We start from the raw sequence: 21,032 nt of genomic DNA, 5'->3' as shown, positions 1-21,032 counted from the left end.
TAGCCATCGACATCTCTTTTTGTTCTCCAGCCCTTGTGGACTATGTTCAGCAGGATGTCGTTGATAACCTTCGTCCCATTGACCACTTCCCACTCTGCACTCATCTACTGAATAGAACTGTTCCAGAAAGGACACAACCATGATGGATGACCAGCAGAGCTAACTGGAAGTCCTTCAGCCAGTTATTTGTGTTCAAATGCCGCGAAAACACCGAGAAGTGGGTGGACCACATCACACGAGTAACCCAACATGCCACTGAATCCTCCATCCCAAAGTCCTCACTACATCCAAGGAGGCTACCTGTCCCTTGATGGATAGATGAGTGCAGTTCAGACACCCATGCCAGATGTGCAGCTCTGTGATGGATTAAGTGCCGCCCAACGGCAGAAAACCTCGCAGCCTTTCAATTAGTAAGGGCGAATGTTCGACGAATGATCAAGGAGAGCAAGAAAATGTCATTGCAAGTGTTCCTTAGCTCCATCAACCACTCCACTTGTTCTACTACAGTATGGGAAGCCACCAAAAGGATTCACAGTTACGGCAGTTGCTGACCTACAGCAGTGTTGTAAATTCAAGGTTGTCTCCAAGCAACACCTGGAGACAATGGCAGAGTATTTTCCGCTGACTACTGCCACTGCCAGCCAGGATCTAGTATTCCATCATTAATGTGCCATTGTGGGAAGGGGTGACTTGGTCTTCAAATCTGACGATTCGTCGTCCCACAAAAGCCCATTCTCCATGTTGTAACTGGAAGCAGCACTGTCTATATGGCAGACAGGCAACCTTATAACTCGTAGAGGGAGGCGATTTCGATATGTCTTCTCAAACTGAGAAAGGACAAAGTGTTCTCGTAGTGTCCTCGTAGGTGTCCTCAGAGTGACACCTTAACAAGCTGCTTGGAAATGACCTTGGAGCAAATGGTTAATTGTCATCTGGTCTGGACGTTAGAGATCAGACAACTCCTTAGTCGCTCTCAGTGTGGATTCAGGAGACTTCGATGCACTGTCAACAACCTGACCTTGCTAGATGTGGCTATTCAGCAGGCTCTCCTATGCAAGCAGCATTGTATAGGTGGATATTTTGACATCAGTAAGGCATACGACCCTACTTGGAGACAACATATTCTCGGGAAGCTCCACCAATGGGGCTTCCATGGCCATTTCCCTATCTTTATTTAGCTCTTCTTATTAAAGCGCTTTTTTCAGTACCGAGCTGGCAAGGTGACGCGCTGTTGAATAGCTTCGAGCAGGAGAATGATGTTCCTTGGGGCAGTGTTTTAAGTGTCACCCTCTTTGCCATAGCCATGAACACTATCACACGTACAGTAAGGAAACCCATAGAATGCTCCTTATTTATGGACGACTTGGCAGTTTTCTGTTCCTCCTCCAGTACTGCCACAGCAACTGGTCGGTTGCAACTTACAGTAAAGAGGCTGAAGGAGTGGCCTGCAAATACTGGTTTTACACTTTCTGCAGAGAGATGTGTGTGTGGTCATTTTAATCGTTCTCGTTGTATTTCTAATATACACAAATTGCGTTTGTGTAACACCATTCTCCCTATTAAAGACTGGGTGCGGTTTAGGCCTCAGTTTTTGAAACCAAACTGTCTTGGTTACCACACCCGAAGGAAGGCATGCCTCAAATAGCAAAAATGGGTCAAATGGCTCTGAGCACTATGCGACTTAACTTCTGAGGTCATCAGTCCCCTAGAACATAGAACTACTTAAACCTAACGAACCTAAGGGCATCACACACATCCATGCCCGAGGCAGGATTCGAACCTGCGACCGTAGCGGTGGCGCGGCTCCATACTATAGCGCCTAGAACCGCTCGGCCACTCCGGCCGGCCCCCAGATAGCACTGAAGTGCCTTAGCCACTGGCCTTGGGCAGCAGACAGAGCGCATCTGCTCCATTTCTACAGGGCTTTTGTGGCCCTACAGCTTGACTATAGGTGCACAGTGTATGAGTCAGCGACGCCTTCATACCCGAAGATCATTGACGCTGTACACCATCAGGCTGGCCACAGACGCCTACAGGACGAGCCCCTACCCAGTCTCTGTGCTGAGGCTGAGGAACCATCCATCAGTTACCATCCATTGGAAGCTTCTCCTAGTGCATCAGGCATGACAGTTCCTCGCTACATGCACTGACTCAGCATACTATTCCATTGCTCATCTGGCTATGGACAACGAGGCTGTATGGGAACCACGTAAAGTGTGTGTTGATACGTTGGTGAGAGCACTTACGAGCTCAAATTCAGGGATTTAACTGACTACCATCCTGGTTACTGCAGAGGCCCGAAGTAATTTTCGATTTAGTGCAGCACAGGAAATTCTGCATTCCTACATATCTTTTTAATACATTATTTAATGACATTTTAACTGAGCCTCACAACTTTACAGTTGTCTTTGCAGATGAGTAGAAACATGGGACTCCATTGGTTGCTCTGTTGTTTTCCCAGGTCTTGTCTTCAAGGTCTCACAACTTCAAGACTTTACTTTCTTTGACGTGGAATTATATGCTATCTTGCCGGCACTGGAGAAGACGAGATGTGACTCAAGTACTGAATTCCTTGTTTGTTGCGATTCTCTGAGTGCCCTTCATTCACTAAAAGGCTTGTGCACAATACATAGAGTAGTCCAAAATACCCAGGATACCCTTCTCCAACTCTAACGCTTGGGGAAGGAGGTGTCTTTCTGCTGGGTGCCAGGGCAAATGAATATTGCGGGGAATGAAAGGGCAGATGCAGCAGCTAAGGTGGCATCTCGTGTTCCTAAGTTAGTTCAGTGTGCTATCCCCCTGCGTGCTGTCATCTCACTATCGAAGTGCAGAGTCACGTAGCGAAGGGAAGATGAGTTGCTGGAAGTAACAGCAATAAGCTGCGTCTAGTAAAGCCCACAGTGCGGCCGTGGAGTACCCCTGTCCAGTCACGTGGACAGGACGAGGTTCTCCTTACTCGTCTTTGTACAGGCCACTGCCCTGTGATGCATGCTTCTTGCTCAGGCAAGAGAACCCTCCAATATGTGGTGCTTGTAGCATACAGATCACTGGGCACTACGTTTTCTTAGACTCTTTTATTTTCAGATCAGAGGGCAGTGGCAGATTTGCCGACAGACCTACAACCTACAGACATTCCAGCAAATGTGATTACAGTTATAAAGTTTTGTTAATTGTTCAATATATTACCCAGGCTTTTATGGAGATGATCTTAGTGTGTTAACTGTGTGACAGTCACACCCACGTTTTCCGTAGGTTATCACATATGTCTGTGCCATTGTTTTAGCTCCTCTGTCGTTTTACTTGTGTTTTAATCCCTGGTGTTCCACATTTCTTGTTTTCTCCATTTCCTTAAGGCGTGCGAGATAGAGTGTCTGTGTGAGTGAATGCGAGTGGGGTGGGAGTTTTGTTTTCTATGTTTTATCCTCACGGTGTGCAAAGATTTTAGCGATTTCATCCACATTAGTTACTTTTTATGTGTCAGGACGCTGATAACCATATTTTTAAGAGCCTATCAAGACGAAACATACATAGGTTTACTTAAAAACGAGAGGAAGAGACAGCTCCCTGACTGCTGAGAACTCGACACCAAACAATCCACTGTCCACCCACTCTGCTCTCTGGCAACCAGCTGCAACCTGCCACAACCTACTGCTCAGCACTATGCCACTTTGTAGCCGTCGAGTCTGCATGCCTCTGATAACCAACGCAGTGCTTACTGCATAAGATAGGAAATGGTAGAGAAACGCACTTTATTAAAATTAAAACTCAAAAATGTGCATGTGCCATGCCCTTAGTGTCCACACGTGACCTCTTGGCACGTGCTCTCAGCAACGTAGCAGCCTCTGGCTGGGGACCCCCCCACAAGGCAACACACACCCACGCCATGGAAGTCTGGGATGCAATAAGGCGAACAGTCAAGTCCATAGCAGGGGAAGAGGAGGAGAAAGCGAGCTGCATTATAACACTAAATACTTCTTATCACAAAACACTCCTATCCTCAAGGATATTTCATGGAAATGAAACGTTATTGATGTCCAACAGCCACCAGGAAAGTCTTCCTGTACATTAAAGTAGCTGAAAATCGAAATAATTTCCTGAAACGTAGCAAGCAGGTGAAAAACAATTCTAGTCTACATTATGAACTGTATTCGCAAACTGTGAATATGGTAGTATATCAACTCTATGGTTTACTGCTGACATACGATTTTTTCTGTCAGACTGTGGCTCGAGCCCATATTTCCCATTGCCTTCAGCAGTCACCTTAAACATTTCAGCCATCCGTGCGCGCTTCCCGGACTGACTGAAACTTCTATATGTCATAGTGTCTATGTTCCATAGCGCTTACACACCATTAGTCTGACTCCCGCATAGAGAGAGAGGCAATGTTTTTCTCGTCAGTTTGCATTGCTTTGGCATTAAATAAGGCTAGTTTACTGTCTGTATTTGACAGTTTCTATATAGTTAACTTGCATCTCTGAAGGACATTTGCATAGAACTATACGGACACTGTCAAATACAGACACTTCACTAATTGTATCTAGTTAAGGTATTATATGGCTACCACTACATCCAGCAACTTATTACCACAGGTATTGGCGTCATAACCACATTTACATCTACCTGACTACTCTGAAATTTGTAAGTGCCTGGAAGAGGTTCATCGAACCACCACTAGTCTATATTTCTGCCTTCCATTTTCGACCAATGTGGGATTTAGGAATGTTTCTCTGTTTCACAGTTCCGCCAGACAGGTGTTCGGATGTATGCTAATACGATCCGTGAACTGGTTTCTCATCTCTACAACGAAATGGTCTTCAGAACGTGTGTTTGGCATAGACTGCACGATAATTCTGCTGCACACATTGTACACCTTGCAGAGAGGCGATAACAACAATCTGAGTGACATAGCAGACTTAATAACTCGAGGTTTGCATCACTTACATGCAGGACAGCGCGGTACGTAAAGATTTAGCGCATTGTCCTAGATGCTGTTGAGGAGACAATGAGTCCGATATTGGATTTAGTGAAGAGGACCATATATCTATTATGTCTGCTGCAGTAAGTTCGAAGTAATTTGTTTGATAGTAATCTAAATGATTCAAATGGCTCTGAGCACTATAGGACTTAACTGCTGTGGTCATCAGTCCCCTAGAACTTAGAACTACTTAAACCTAACTAACCTAAGGACATCACACACATCCATGCCCGAGGCAGGATTCGAACCTGCGACCGTAGCGGTCGCGCGGTTCCAGACTGTAGCGCCTAGAACCGCTCGGCCACTCCGGCCGGCTGATTGTAATCTGCCCAAACCTGTTCGATACATCGCCACTTAAACGAAGATGAATAACAAGACACACACTTAGATAGAATATAACAATCTTCTTTAAGTATATCCTCTTAATATTATTAACAGAAAATCTATGCCAAGGACACTCTGCCCTGTCGAGCGATTGCCAAAATTTCGATGCAACAGTTACAGTAATATAACTGCTGTCATCAATAACGCAACTACATTGTTTTCAAAAAGTCAAGAATCGAAGTTTGTTGTACATTTCACAGACAACAGTTTTATATAACGGCGAGAACATAGACAGAGTTAGATATAGATATCTTTGGAGCTATGAGCAAAGAAACCTTTAATTGTAATTATACTGTGGCAGTACTTCGGGTCACGTGATTTTGTGATCATACCTTTTAAATTTTCTTGTACTTGGTATCCAGTTGTAAATTCCTATCCGAATTACACCATTTTGTGTGTACTACTTCGTGGATATGACCGGGGCGGGGTGTGGCATTTGAGCCACCAGCGATGACATGCAGTGTGCATGAGTTTTCTGTATTCATAGTGCACACCGAAATGCGCGCTTAGAGAGGAAATTTAATGGTGTGTAGTCCGGAAAGTAACAGCTCCAATGTCTTTAAAATGTGACATATCACTACCAACAGAGCAGTAGTTCCCACACCAGTAGCCGCATGGAAGAAATGAAGCGATCAACGACGTAATGTCTACTTAGAGTTAAGATTGGAAGTTACCCTAGCATGGAGGGGTGTGGAGCAGAGACACCACTACATTATCAGGATGGTGTTATGGAACCTGTAGAGTGTCTTTTGGCGCTAATAAAAATGGTCAGCAAGTTGATACTTAATGGCTCAAATGGCTCTGAGCACTATGGGACTTATGATACTTATTCATTCAGCTTTACAGTTCTGTGTCTTCCCATCAGCCTTGGCTGACACCTCGCGCCAATGATACGGAGGTATTCTACTGACACATTGTCGGCTAGGCTGGCTATCATCTAGTAAGTGAAGCTGTATCGTGAGATAATGCCCCCACACTGTGTTAGAGCATCCTCAATCCCACGCCAGAAGATGACAATGAACTGCAGTGACCCATCGGATATACCGTGCTGTCTGACCTCATGTAGTCAGCTGATCCTGGCCCCACTGGACAGGTAGGCCCAGGCGCCAAGAAGTTCCTGCAACGATTACCAAGAGCAAAGGCACTGGATGGTCCTCTCACCCAACAGTGATGATGATGTCAGTGCGATAAGCACCATGAGATGTTCTCGCATTGGAAGACCGTCAGTCTACCCGTCAGCCATGTGAAGTCCAAAATGTGGCAAGTCACTGTTACGTGGACGTTGTCATCTTGAAGATGGTAAGCAGTGTGTTCATGAGAGGTCCTTGATATGATGGATATCACAACACCGCAACAGTCATGAATCAGGTGCGGTCTCAGCAAACATTTTGCTGAATGAGTACCTTGTGCCTGACGATTGTTGCCGATGTAGCAAGGTGTGCTCATGTCCGCGACCAACTTATGGTGTTCGTTGTTTCTTTCTGCTGCATAGCTACGTCTTCACCTCTTCCTGGTGTCTCCTATGGCTATGGTAGCGTGAACTTAATAAAAATTTTTATTTGTTCCCCTGTTCTACTCTGTGGTGCAACAGTATGATTTTCATACGATTTTAAGTACAACTAAGACGAATACCTTGACAAAATAATAGGGACCATGTAGACCTTGGTACAAAGAGCAAATGTAAATTTTTAGCCCAAAAACACGAATACATATTGTTAAGGGGAAGGTTAAGATTGAAGCATATTTAATAAAGTATAAAGATTGTAAAATTATTGTTTTTCCACACATTTTGCCTACACACACACTATGTAACGACGGTTTCACTGCATGGAACCAGAGCGACTACACACACACACACACACACACACACACACACACACACATATACACACACACATATGCGAAAGATTGTAGTAAGAACAGCCGTATTTAAATCTACGTACATAGTCAGCAAACTACCGTACGGTGCGAGGCGGAGGGTACGTTGTACCTCCACGTTATACCTCCTTGCTAGTTCTGCAAGGTTCGCAGGAGAGCTTCTGTAAAGTTTGGAAGGTAGGAGACGAGATACTGGCAGATGTAAAGCTGTGAGTACCGGGCGTGAGTCGTGCTTCGGTAGCTCAGATGGTAGAGCACTTGCCCGCGAAAGGCAAAGGTCCCGAGTTCGAGTCTCGGTCGGGCACACAGTTTTAATCTGCCAGGAAGTTTCACTCTCCATATTGTTTACATATTATCATATGCTGCAAGAAACGCTACCAACATTGTCTGGATCAAGTGGAAGTGCAGATCAGTGACTGCAAATCACTTCCTACTGTCGACTCATCTATAATATTGCTGTGCAGTATGGTAGTTTTACCTTCTTAGAGGAGGACACAGCCGATTTACACCCCCCTCCCCCCTTCTTTACTAAACCTATGCTTATTCATCATCAGTAGTAAATATCCCGAATTCAATTTTTTACAGGAATACTTCAATAATAAAAACTGTAGACAGACAGATAATAGTTTATAACCTTCCTGGGTCTTAGTTGTCAGCAAGATGTAACTCTACAACAGACAGCTTTGGTATGTTATTATTACTGCAGTAGTGCCATATACATGCTTTATACTAGAATCCTTTAATAGAGGATGGTTTAAGCTTGCTCGCCATATTGACTGATCTAAGTATTACCCATTTCGATACAGAAATTTCTACAGTTAATGGCACAAATGTGAATGACGCTCTCTGTATTAAGTATTTTCTAAGCATATCTGTAATTCAGTGTATGCTATGAGTTATAATTGGTATGCATCAGAACTACATATTTTTCCATGTAGTACACCCTGATACAGATGGCATACTATTAACATCAATGAATAGCAGTACTGTCTTTCAGTTCTATGTTTTAACACTAAACTCGTGATTTTAATGCCAATAAATTTTGTTTGAAGGAACTGTTAAGATCCAATGTAATCAGTTTAAGAACTGCACTATCTAACATCTTACCAGCTGAGCTATAACTACTACCTACTTTGAAGGTCATATAAACCATCCACTCTCAACCACTTTGTAATTTCACCACCTAAAAAAAACATGTAGATCCATGTAAACAGATGACCTTCTTAGGGTTTTTGGCAGTGTAGCGAATAAGGACTAAATAATTTTTTTGAAAAACTTCATTAAATTTTGTATATTATTTACATGCAGAAAACAACTCACCCTTTATTTTTGTTTGGAGTAATTTTCATAATATGCAGTTTAATTTCTAACTTATAATTTAAATATACATCTCTATCATCTACTACTTTATCCAACCAGTAATTTGACAACTACAGAGGAGGTATGTTCTTGAATTCCAACACTTATTTAATGTTTTTCGTGAAACCTATCTCTTTTATTGCTGTAAAAAATAGTTCCTTTCCTTCTTTCTATTCGTCTATCAAAGATCCTCCCGGTATTTAATCTTATCTGTTATCTCTTGCATTTCATTTTTGTTAAGACATTCCGTATTTTCCTGAGTGCACGTTGGCAGTCCGTCTTCCTGAAATTCTTTCAGAATTTTCATACAAAACATTAAGTTTATCACTTTTGCAAACAAATTATGGTTAAATGTTCTTATTTTAAGCTGTTAAATACCGCAAATGGCTGTTCTGTTGGTAACTGCACAACATTCTGTCCAAAACGTGCAGATAAAGTGTACTCATCCCTTTTAAGCAGGTCCATGTGGGATTAAAGCTTTATAAAGAGCTTTTGATGCTTCTTTTAACATAACACTCGAACTGTTGCAAACTGGTTATTAGCAGTGGACTATGGACACACACACATCTCTAGCCCCCATTTCACTCACGCCATAGCATCGCTGTGCACGGCTCGCCTGGTCTCATCAGAGGATCACTGGGAAAATGGAACGGCGTGTCGTGGTTTTCAGCGATGAAAGCAGGTTCTGCTACATGCAACTGATGGTTGTTTGTGTGTACGACATAGACCTGGAGAGCCCTGTCTCATAGAGTGCATTCGTCCAAGACACACTGGCCACGCCCAGGTCTTATGATTTTGAGTGCAATAAGCTACAACACTCGTTCACCTCTGGTGTTTCTGGAGGGGCGCTAACCAGCATTTGGTATGTGCAGAATGTTCTAAAGCCCGTTCTTTTGCCATTCTTGCAACTGGAAGGAGATGTATTGTTCCAAAAGGATAATGCCCATCCACACACTGCCCATGGAGCTCAACATGCTCTGCAACATGTGCAACAACTTCCTTGGCCAACACAATGACTGGACTTGTCTTCAGTCGAACATATGTGGAATATGATGGGACGAGAAGTGACTCATTAACTAACAACTCTTACATAACTACAGGAATAGGTCGTGCAGGTGTAGAATAACGTCTCAGGACAGTATTCGCATATGTACGATCGACTGGATACCAGAGTCAGTGCCTGCATTGCTGCCCATGGAGGCTACACATGTATGAGGGTCTATGCTTGGGTTGATACCAGTTACCTGAGAACTGCTTGTGCTATTCATCTGCTAATGCAGTTATTTCATGTGCCCCATATTCACTTCAGCAACACAATCTTGAGTGAATTGGAAACTCCTAAAAGGGTGTACTAATTTCTTTTCCAACAGTATATTTTATATTCCCCACTTGTATCCAGATTTTTCCATACACTGTCTTTGAAGGTACTTCTAAACCTTGCACACAAATATTTGATGGCTTCTTCTTTCTTCCATTTCAGTCCATAGTCTTCTGTTATGGTAGTTTTTTTGCCATATGCTCCACTTTTCATCATTTGACTTTAATACCTCAATTTACAGTTTTCTCTCTATACATATACAACATTAACTGCAGATATGTGAGTAATTTCTTTTATTGGGAGTGGATTAAACCTGCCCAACACGACGTTTTGCTTTCTTAAGACCTCTTGAATAACTTTGTTTTAGGGAACCAGTCCAAATTTAGCAATATCTATATTTGATAGCGTTGTGGAGAACAGTCTTCTGATTTCAGAAAAATATGGTTCTCCTGCTTTAATACAACTCTTATGTATAATACCTACACTGGCTTCGCTGGAGCCAGTGTTATGAATCTCCACATAGTTACCTGGTAAATAATTAAAACTGTATGCAGACAAAACATAGTTCATAATTTTTTTCTCAGTCTTCATTGTCTTGATGGTTCACTTTTAACTAGTCAGTTTTCAGATATTCTTATTGCTGCAGTAGACGACATGAGGAACACTGTTAAACATCATACAGCAGCTGTTCTGTAAGTTAGTTGTTAGTTGACATCACATAGAAGCGACTGCCACAGAGTTCAAGGGTACATTGAAGATACTGTCAGTAACAGGGCAATGTCTGTTCTGAGCCACATTCTTTTACAGGTTGCATATATTAAGAAGCAAGCATACATTCAGAGGCAAACCTACTGTTCTGTTAATTCATTTGTGAGCCCTGGGGATACAGTGTCCTTAATCTATTGTTCTATTAAGTGGTTTTCCATGTCACTTCCTCCCCCCCCCTCTCCCTTCACCCATTAACCTATTGTTCTGTTCCATAGTAGCACCTCCCCCATATCCTCCCTTTAACCTACTCTGTCGCTTTTTTCCCCCTCTCCTCCCCTTCTGAGAAGTCCACCAGCCTTCCTACCGCCCCCCCCCCTCCCACATGGAAAAATATGGTGGGAGAATCGCTCAATCTTTGCTGAACTGTTGGTTTGGAAGACCATATGCTTTATTTCTGGAAATTATGTGTGTTATCCTGTTGGAAAATTTTCTTGAAATTCACAGGAAAATTTCTGTGGGTGCTCTCATTGACACGCTGGGATCAACTGAGACAGTGCACATTGCCACCTCCAGAGGACTTTCCTCCCTCCATCCTTCATACCTCACCCTGTCCCTCCCTACTCGTGTCAGGAAAAATTGCATGAGGAGTCACTGAGCTGGGGGAGTGGTAGTATCCCATGACAGGAAACCACTGGTGGAGGACTCTCCACCGAATTCTGTCCCAGCCATAATGCATAGCAGGGATAGTGTTTGTGGTGAATTCACCAGTGGTAGTTTCAGACTATGGTCTGGGGGCCTTCTACCTGAAACCGATACAGGCACACACACATACAGAAAAGTAGTGCAGTTGTGCTAGGTGTTGACACCTGTATTACATTTACAAGCAATTATAAAATACATGGCGAGAAGTGATTTCATGATCATATGAGCAGAAGTGACATAAATTCGGTAAAATTACAAAAATTGACAGAAATAGCGCATAAAGTGAGGAAAAATACGTCAAAATACAGGAAAACTGAGGGAGAATGGGGAAGTACTTACATATCTGCTTGGTGCGGAAAAATTCTTGTACATGGGAAAGAGTATGTAACAACAAGAGAAATATGCGAAAAAGTTGACATGGAAGCACTAGGAACGAAGCAAACAGTCAGTTTTCGTGGACAACGATAAGACGACAGGAACAGATCTTTTTAACATAGGTGACTACCAAATGTATACGACTAGTAATAAATTTATTTATGTTGGGTCACAAAGACAAGTGTGGCCCCAGAGTTACCAGAAACCAACGATTTTCATAAAATGTCCTTAGCTAAAGAGCATTGTATTACCAACTTGGGGACTGTGATATATAACTACAGAATGGAATGAATGTTTGACCCTGTGCAAGACTGATTACGTGTTTTAAACTCTAACAAACAGTATTTACAATGTGCTTCTCCGTACCCTCTACTAATCACAACCATGCAGTGTTAGCCAACGAATACTTTATAGAGTAGTTGTTGTATGGTTTTTAACAACATTCTGCTGTCTTTGGTGCTTTCTTGGAAAAGAGAACCATCTGCTTCTAAACTGACACGGATCTGGATTAAAGGATGATAGAAAGTAGATGGAGTAATTGATTGAGAGGGGTTGTAATGAGGTATTACCTAATGGTAGACTGATGATGCTTCTAGAGAGAGAGGGAGATGTTGTTCTCTCGAGGTGAATCAGTAGTGTGGTATAACCGATGTTTCCTTGATATACAGTTGCGAGTTCTACGTGTAAAAAAACGGCTCTAAGCACTACGGGACTTAACATCAGAGGTCATTAGTCCCCTAGACTTACAACTAATTAAATCTAACTAACATAAGGACCTCACACACAGCCATGCCCGAGGCAAGATTCGAGCCTACGACAGTAGCAGCAGAGCGGTTCCGGGCTGTAGCGCCTAGAACCGCTCGACCACCGCGGCCGGCGTTCTATGTGTGACTCAGAGCGCTATCCACCAGCAATTGATAATAGCAAACCCTTCATACCACAGCCAGCAGAGAACTTCCAGCGTATGTGTGATGAATCATGTCCACCAAACCGGTGGAAAACCTATTTTGGCATCCTCCTCTAGATGAATAAAGATGTATGCAAAGTACTCCATTCCTCTGGCATACCTTGGACATAAATTGAGTCTTTAGTGTATTAACTACAGTGATTCTACGTTAGTGATAGGGGTTTGTGAGGTACTGTAAGCCTTGTGTACACATGTTCTTGACAAATGGTGTGTGTGGAAGATGCTGTGTTCTGGTCACAGAGTTAGTGCAGCGTGGCATGTAATTTCCCATGTCAGACACCTCTGCTGTCCTTTTGCCTATTTCCTTGTGAGATGTTGATATTTCATATAATTTCTGTTTCTCGCGATCATTTTATAGGGCTGATGAGACCATAGCATAATTGCTGAACTGTAATTGCATGTGAACAGTGGGTTCTATACCCCTCAGTAAACCTATACAGAGTGTCCCATTTATCTTGACCACGCTAAATAACTGTTTGTCCAGAAGAAAATTACAAAATGTTTCAAGCAAATGTTCTTTAGCACTCAGGGGGACATCAATCAGCATCATTGCCTTCGTTGTAGCTTTTTTTTTTTTTTTTTTTTTACAAAGATATGAAGAGCAGTATGACTTTTTTAAATGGCATCCTGTATTTTTTATTTGGTAAATCATTTTCTCTCCTAAAGACCTATTCAAAAAGTATCACAGTGTACCATTCACTGAAACAGAACGTTATTAATTACATTACGCAACATTACTTGTACGCTCCCAGCGCTTAGTGCAGGTACTCAGGGTAATGGAACACATCCACGTGCTAACGTTGAAAGAAGACAAATGTAAACATAAGTAGAATGCACACACGTCATTCCGTCAACTATCGTCAGTTGAAGAGTTGTGTCAGTAGAATCTACACCAACGAAGAGAAGGTATAAATGCTACTCATCTATGGGGAATATAAGTTAGCAGAACAGAACAGTAATTGAAGTACTGTCTTCTTCTGTATGGGTGCATTTAGTACAGTAGTTTAGTGCCTTTAAATACTGTTGCGTAGAGTAGGCATACAAACTGCATCGACATAATTTTTCTTTTATTGTTGTTGTTGAAGGTAGGCGAAATGCTACACAGGCAGCGGAACTGTACAGAGAGCGATATCCTGACAAGGACCCACCTTCCCGACGGATGTTTTCTCGTCTTGTTGCGACGCTTCAGGAAACGCAATCGGCGTAGCACTCTCACAGACGGAACTGCCGTAGTTACTGTTCTCGCTTCCGTTGCTGTGAATCCACATGTGAGCTACAGCTTGAACACGAGATTGGCATTCCTAAAACCAGGGTACATCGTATTCTTACGCGTCGACGGGTCCATCCTTACCATGTGCACCTACATCAAGAGTTGCATGGGAATGATTTCCAGAATCGAGTACAGTTCTGTCAGTGGGCACAGCAACAAATCCTCGCCAACTCGAACTTCTTCTCCATTGTTCTGTTTACCGATGAATGTTCCTTCACAAATAAAGGACAGGTAAATATAAGGAACATGCCTTATTGGACCAGCGACAACCCACGATGGCTTAGACAGGTGGAACATCAGCGTCACTGGAGAGTTAACGTCTGGTGTCTGATGCTTGGTACTATAGTTATTGGCCCTTATTTCATCACTGGTAGTCTAAATGGCACAGCGTATGTCAACCTACTCTGACGAATTGTTCCCCTTCTTTTGGACGAAGTGCCACTAAGAACCAGAATGTTTTTGTGGTATCAACACTATGGATGTCCAGCACACAATGCCTTGCGTCCACGTCGTGTTCTGAACCAAAGGTATCCTGCCAGATGGGTTGGCCGAGGAGGAACCGTTACTAGATCTCCTGATGTAAATCCTCTGGACCTTTTTCTTTGGGAATGCATTAAAGAAGTTGTCTATCGCTATATTCCAACAACTGTAGAGGTCATGCAGGAATGTATCATGCTTGCTTGTAATTCTCTTCGGCAGGCAACACTGGAAGCAGCAAATAATTCTTTCATTCACCGAGTGCACCAGTGTATCGGGGTCCAGGGTCACCACTTTGAGCACATTTGAATGTTCTACTCCTGGGCTATGGTACAGGAGATTCAAAGTCTATTTTGTGTTATGTTTTCACTTGGCTTTCATTTGTTTCCTGACAACTCTAGCAAGTGGACGAGTTTGTGATCGCGGGCTCAAAGTCAATGTTGTGTTATGTAATTAATAACGTTGTGTTTCAGTGAATGGTACACTGTGATACATTTTTGAATAGATCTTTAGGAGAGGAAATGAATTAATGAATAAGAAATACAGGATGCCATTTAAAAAAGTCATACCACTGTTCATATCTTTGTAAAAAACAAAGCTACAACGATGGCAATCATGCTGATTTATGTCCCCTTGACGGCAGAAGAACATTTGCTTGAAAGATTTTGTAATTTGCATCTGGACAAACTTATTTAGGGTGGTCAAGATAAATGGGACACCCTGTGTAGTGCTTCTGTCACATAGAATCTATGTTTGAAGATGGAATGGGCAGCTTGTTTCAAAACAGAGTATGGAGTGCTGCTATGGATATGATTCGTATGTTGGGGTAGTAATCACTGGAGGTGTTGGTGAGGTCTTTCAGTCTCTGACTTAATTCTATAAATGCGAGAATATTTTGTGACTTAATCCACATACAGGGAGGTGAAAATCATAATAAAATCTTACAGAAATTGTAGTGTGTTTCGGCTAAGGAACGTAGTTTTTGCACCTCTTTCCCGCTAATGGCTGTTTCTTACACTAAGAAACAGTATTAGTGTTGTGTGATGTAGGCAGGTGTAATAGGCTTCATGATATGTTCACATGTATATGACTCTCGCAAAATAATGGAGAAGGGTGGTTTGGCAATGCTACAGAAACTGAGAAGCATGCTGCAATGTCATTGGCTGATTGCATGACGAGACCGACGTGATGATACATTTTGTTGACGTGACGAATTTTCAAGAGTGAAGGTATGGATCTTGAGTAATCGGGTAAATTGCCCAAATTACGGAAAATGTGGAAAAATTGTGATTTTGATCGGGGAATACGTAAAATTGGCGAAAATACGAGAAACATTTGGGGGATGAGGATACTTACATTCTCGGCTGGGTGTATAAATATCATTCCAGTCCTCTACTAGCGAGATTGACAACTGGTAGTTCATACTATCCGTGGTCTATGGGCTGAAGTCCTGAAGAGAACCTCCTTGTTCCACATGTGGTCATGCCTTGTAAGTCATAAAAATGAAAGATACAGTGTAAAAATATTTGGAAGCCAGGATGATTACCATCTAGGACACTGAAACAATGATCATACACCTGGATGCAATATACACCACCAATATGAGGAATCAGTGCTCTGGGTCTCTTCGAAAATAGAACACTGAGACATCTGCTACCCCATCACTGTGAATGATGAGATTCAATGTAGAGGTCAGCACCTCCGGACTGCTGTTTGGAAATGCTCCACAACGCCACAAGCTCTTCCAGTGTCCTTATGTTATGATGTTTCCTACATCTTTGTCAATAAGAAACACCAAATAATCATTCTGGAAACACCACCTGTGTCTTTTATTTCAAGCATCCCGCGTGTTGTGGGAGCAACATAGTTTACACCATGCCATGTCCAGCTCTCTGTGGGAACCAATGGATCAAAACGTGTTAATGTCGGTGTAGCATCTGACACCAACCCCAAAGTCATGGCGGGAAAAGAAAATGTGTGGCTGGGTACACTGCTGCAGTCATACACTGCTTCAATGTGTTACAGCAAAAAACAGTGTATCAAATTGCTTATGAAACAGCAACACAAGAACCCTCTTCTTGTAATTCGTAGTCTGTGGGAAATTGTCTTACTCTAGTACAGTGGTAAAACTTTACACAGGTTCGTGGAAGCGACTTCGAACATTGGCGGCCTGCTCCAGTGGATCAATAATACATGTACATTAAATGGGATGGTTACATTTGGTTGAAGACAACACGCAGACATTATCCGATATGTTAGAAGAGAGAGACGTGGTAAAATCTTATCGTGCTCTCTACCAGGTGACGTTACCAAAGATTTTTTTAGAGTTCGTAGTTTTACACCGTTGGATGTTACAAAAATAACGAGGAGAGAGAGACTGCTGTCTACGAAGACTCGGACACCATTACATTGCCGTACTTCTTGCGTGGTAATCATAGGAATAGAATAATGGGGATTAGGACATGTATAGGGGGATATTTATAGACTGTCATTCGATATCGATGAATTGTAGGTGCTATGCTTCTGAATTTCTGTGTGCAGTCTATGTATACTCTGCATTTGTCTGAATTTCCTCCTGTAAGTTAGTGTGCAATTTTTCTCAATGTGATAGCTCTGTACCTAGTTAGTGACAGGTGGAGGACAAGACAGCGTTCTAACTATGGAAAAGTGCTGTCAGAACGTGATGGGATTGCGAGTGAATTAGCAGGGTTTCTGTAAGCTGGGTGGAAGTATCAGTTTTTCCTGCTCTGGCAAACGTCGTCTGTCATGCAAGAACATAGTAACAAAAACAACAAATGCAATATCATAATTTTTCGGACACTATACACCTACAAATGACAATCACGCTACTTGTGGGGAATGCAGTGGTGCTAGAACGTAAATTTACTGTGATCAGTGTTTCGAAATATCAGCAGTCGTGTGTGGGAAGAGAGCAGACTACTATTCCTGTCGAAAATTGCGTATATCTATTCATAAGCGGAGGATAGATTTGACAGGGTGAATTGCGGCTTCGACACATTGATAAATATATTCGACTGTAAGGGGTGATAGATTCATTTTGTAAACAGCTCTACAACAGAGCAATGCAAGGTTTCAATTGCTATAGTGTAGAAACAGAGCAAGCAACATGGCTGTAACAAAATGGATACACAGAACGTCTTCTCATCGGCTTCCCTAAGGAAATCCTCACATGTTCTTTGTTGCACTATCAACAGCAATGTTTATTACAGTACACCAAACCATATCGGTGATGTCTTTCGTCCGCTGGCGCGTTGTTGATTATCTTATAGTGCCGTGCGCCTGTAGCTTACTACACTTAATTGAGAGAGTCTTGGTGGGATGCAGCACCTTTTGGAAGAGCTGATTGAAAATACCTGCAGTATGTTCTCTAATATGACTGGCTGTAAGACTTAAATGTCAAATAATTTCCAAGTGTTGAGCAGAATCGTCAAACCTAGCTGGTGTGAGCGTGGAAATACCATAATTTTTTTCTGACAGTGTACAAACATAAACTATAATTGCACTGAATGTCTGAAATGTAGATATGCTGGAGTATAAAGTTACTGTGGTCTACGTTCCTACGTGTGCGAGGAAAATGACGTGAGTAGGGCTATGCCTTGTCATAAAAGAGGTATGGATTTGGCGTGGAAAATCGCGATTTCAGCGCATCGAAAGCCATAAGGAGTATGAGAGATTTTACAGGGCAAATTATGTGCAGTCACCGGGAGGTAATAAATTATGTGGGAAATTGATATTTCCAAGCCACAGTCGTCACGAGGAGGCATTTCCGGCACTTAGCTCGTTGTCGGACTGCCGCAATCGTAATGATTTGTTGTAATTACACTGATAAATATGAGACTGGTTTCCTAGGATGACTCCTCTTGCTGTCTGGGCGTGTCGCATTTTCCAAATGGGGTGCTAGAGAGTCCGATGTGTGGCTGTGGGGCACCAAGACAGACAATCAAACAAGTAAGAGATGAATGCCCCTTGAGTTCCTATCACGGGAGTGGGAGCGACCTCGTGAAAGCTGAGGATACATCGCTTATATGGATTAGGAACTTAGGTATTGACATTTAGTTACTTTTACATTTGGTTTTGTCTTTATGTATCCCCGTTATATACATATACTAATGTTATATACTTGTATTTTTAAGCTGCATGTGAGCCACACGATGCGAAACAGGTAGCACCATTGGAAATAAATTTACTTTTGTGATTACAGTGCCGATAAATGTTTCCAGTTACTTCAGAATCATGGAAGATGGAAAAAATTGTACAGTCTATAAACTGATGAACGTAAGATGGACGCCTGTGGTGTATTGGTTGCGGAAACTGTGCAAGTTCCTCAAACTAAATTTTAGCTAATTATCGTAGAGATCATGATATAACTGTACTAGATGCTCCATAGGCTTCTCTTTCAAAGTTACGGTAAAGACTGTGACCTAAATTGGTTGCACGGAACAGAATTTGTTTTGTTTGAGTGATTTACAGTAGCTGAGACAACGGACTCGCGCTTGGGTGTAGCGGAGCTCGAATAACCTGCCCGGCCATCCAGAGCTAAGATTATTACGAGTTTCCTAAGACTTCCTAAATAACAAGTGAATGCTAGGGAGGTTCCTTCTGTCAGTTCTCGAGCGATTATCTTTCTAAACTTGCCCAATTGATTTAGTGCTCCACCTCTAGCGAACACGATGTCAACGCGAATATAGACCACAATCTCCATTCCATTTCTTGGAATAAGTTGTTTAAATTTGTCCGTACATTTCTGACAAATCGATTGAACATAAAAGGTGTTGGTTCTTCCGCATTGCATTGCACTGCTGTGCACCGGCTTGGTACTATGGAAACGACATAGTTTCATTCAGCAGACTGCTTGGAGGTGCCCTTGATTCCTGCAGAATGTTCAGCATACGAGTACATGTCTGTGCTCACGGTCTCCGCAGCTGTGGGTTACGAAACAATCCCTACACGACTTCAGCGTTATTACTCGTTGCTTCCTAGATAAGTTGCGCATTATGTTTGGCTCACAGCTGCTGCGGGTCATATACAGGTTGTTACAAAAAGGTACGGCCAAACTTTCAAGAAACATTCCTCACACACAAAGAAAGGAAATATGTTACGTGGACATGTGTTTTCATTAATCATGGAATGGAAACACACAGCAACAGAACGTACCAGCGTGACTTCAAACACTTTGTTACAGTAAATGTTCAAAATGTCCTCCGTTAGCGAGGATACATGCATCCACCCTCCGTCGCATGGAATCTCTGATGCGCTGATGCAGCCCTGGAGAATGGCGTATTGTATCACACACTACGAGCACGAAGAGTCTCTACATTTGGTACCGGGGTTGCGTAGACAAGAGCTTTCAAATGCCTCCATAAATGAAAGTCAAGAGGGTTGAGGTCAGGAGAGCGTGGAGGCCATGTAATTGGTCCGCCTCTACCAATCCATCGGTCACCGAAGCTGTTGTTGAGAAGCGTACGAACACTTCGACTGAAATGTCCAGGAGCTCCATCGTGCATGAACCACATGTTGTGTCGTACGTGTAAAGGCACATGTTCTAGCAGCACAGGTAGAGTATCCCGTATGAAATCATGATAACGTGCTCCACTGAGCGTAGGTGGAAGGACATGGGGCCCAATCAAGACATCACCAACAATGCCTGCCCAAACTTTCAAAGAAAATCTGTGTTGATGACGTGATTGCACAATTGCGTGCGGATTCTCGTCAGCCCACACATGTATATTGTGAATATTTACAATTTGACCACGTTGGAATGAAGCCTCATCCGTAAAGAGAACATTTGCACTGAAATGAGGATTGACACATTGTTGGATGCACCATTCGCAGAAGTGTACCCGTGGAGGCCAATCAGCTGCTGATAGTGCCTGCACACGCTGTACATGGTACGGAAACAACTGGTTCTCCCGTAGCACTCTCCATACAGTGACGTGGTCAACGTTACCTTGTACAGCAGCAGCTTCTCTGACGCTGACATTAGGGTTATCGTCAACTGCACGAAGAATTGCCTCGTCCATTGCAGGTGTCCTCGTCGTTCTAGGTCTTCCCCAGTCGCGAGTCATACGCTGGAATGTTCCGTGCTCCCTAAGACGCCGATCAATTGCTTCGAACGTCTTCATGTCGGCACACCTTCGGTCTGGAAATCTGTCTCGATACAAACGTACCGCGCCACGGCTATTGCCCCGTGCTAATCCATACATCAAATGGGCATCTGCCAACTCCGCACTTATAAACATTGCACTGACTGCAAAACCACGTTCGTGATGAACACTAACCTGTTGATGCTACGTACTGATGTGCTTGATGCTAGTACTGTAGAGCAATGAGTCGCACGTCAACACAAGCACCGAAGTCAACATTACCTTCCTTCAATTGGGCCAACTGGCGGTGAATCGAGGAAGTACAGTACATACTGACGAATCTAAAATGAGCTCTACCATGGAAATTAAGCGTTTCCGGACACAGGTCCACATAACATCTTTTCTTTATTTGTGTGTGAGGAATGTTTCCTGAAAGTTTGGCCGTACCTTTTTGTAACACCCTGTACTACTATTTACCAATGTAATTTTTATCGCGGCATCGGTGTGATTGACGG

This window comes from Schistocerca piceifrons, chromosome X (genome assembly GCF_021461385.2).
Source record: "Schistocerca piceifrons isolate TAMUIC-IGC-003096 chromosome X, iqSchPice1.1, whole genome shotgun sequence".
NCBI classification, from domain to species: Eukaryota; Metazoa; Arthropoda; class Insecta; order Orthoptera; family Acrididae; genus Schistocerca; species Schistocerca piceifrons.
The sequence above is the reverse complement of the archived record's forward strand: the minus strand, read 5'-3'. Positions refer to the sequence as shown.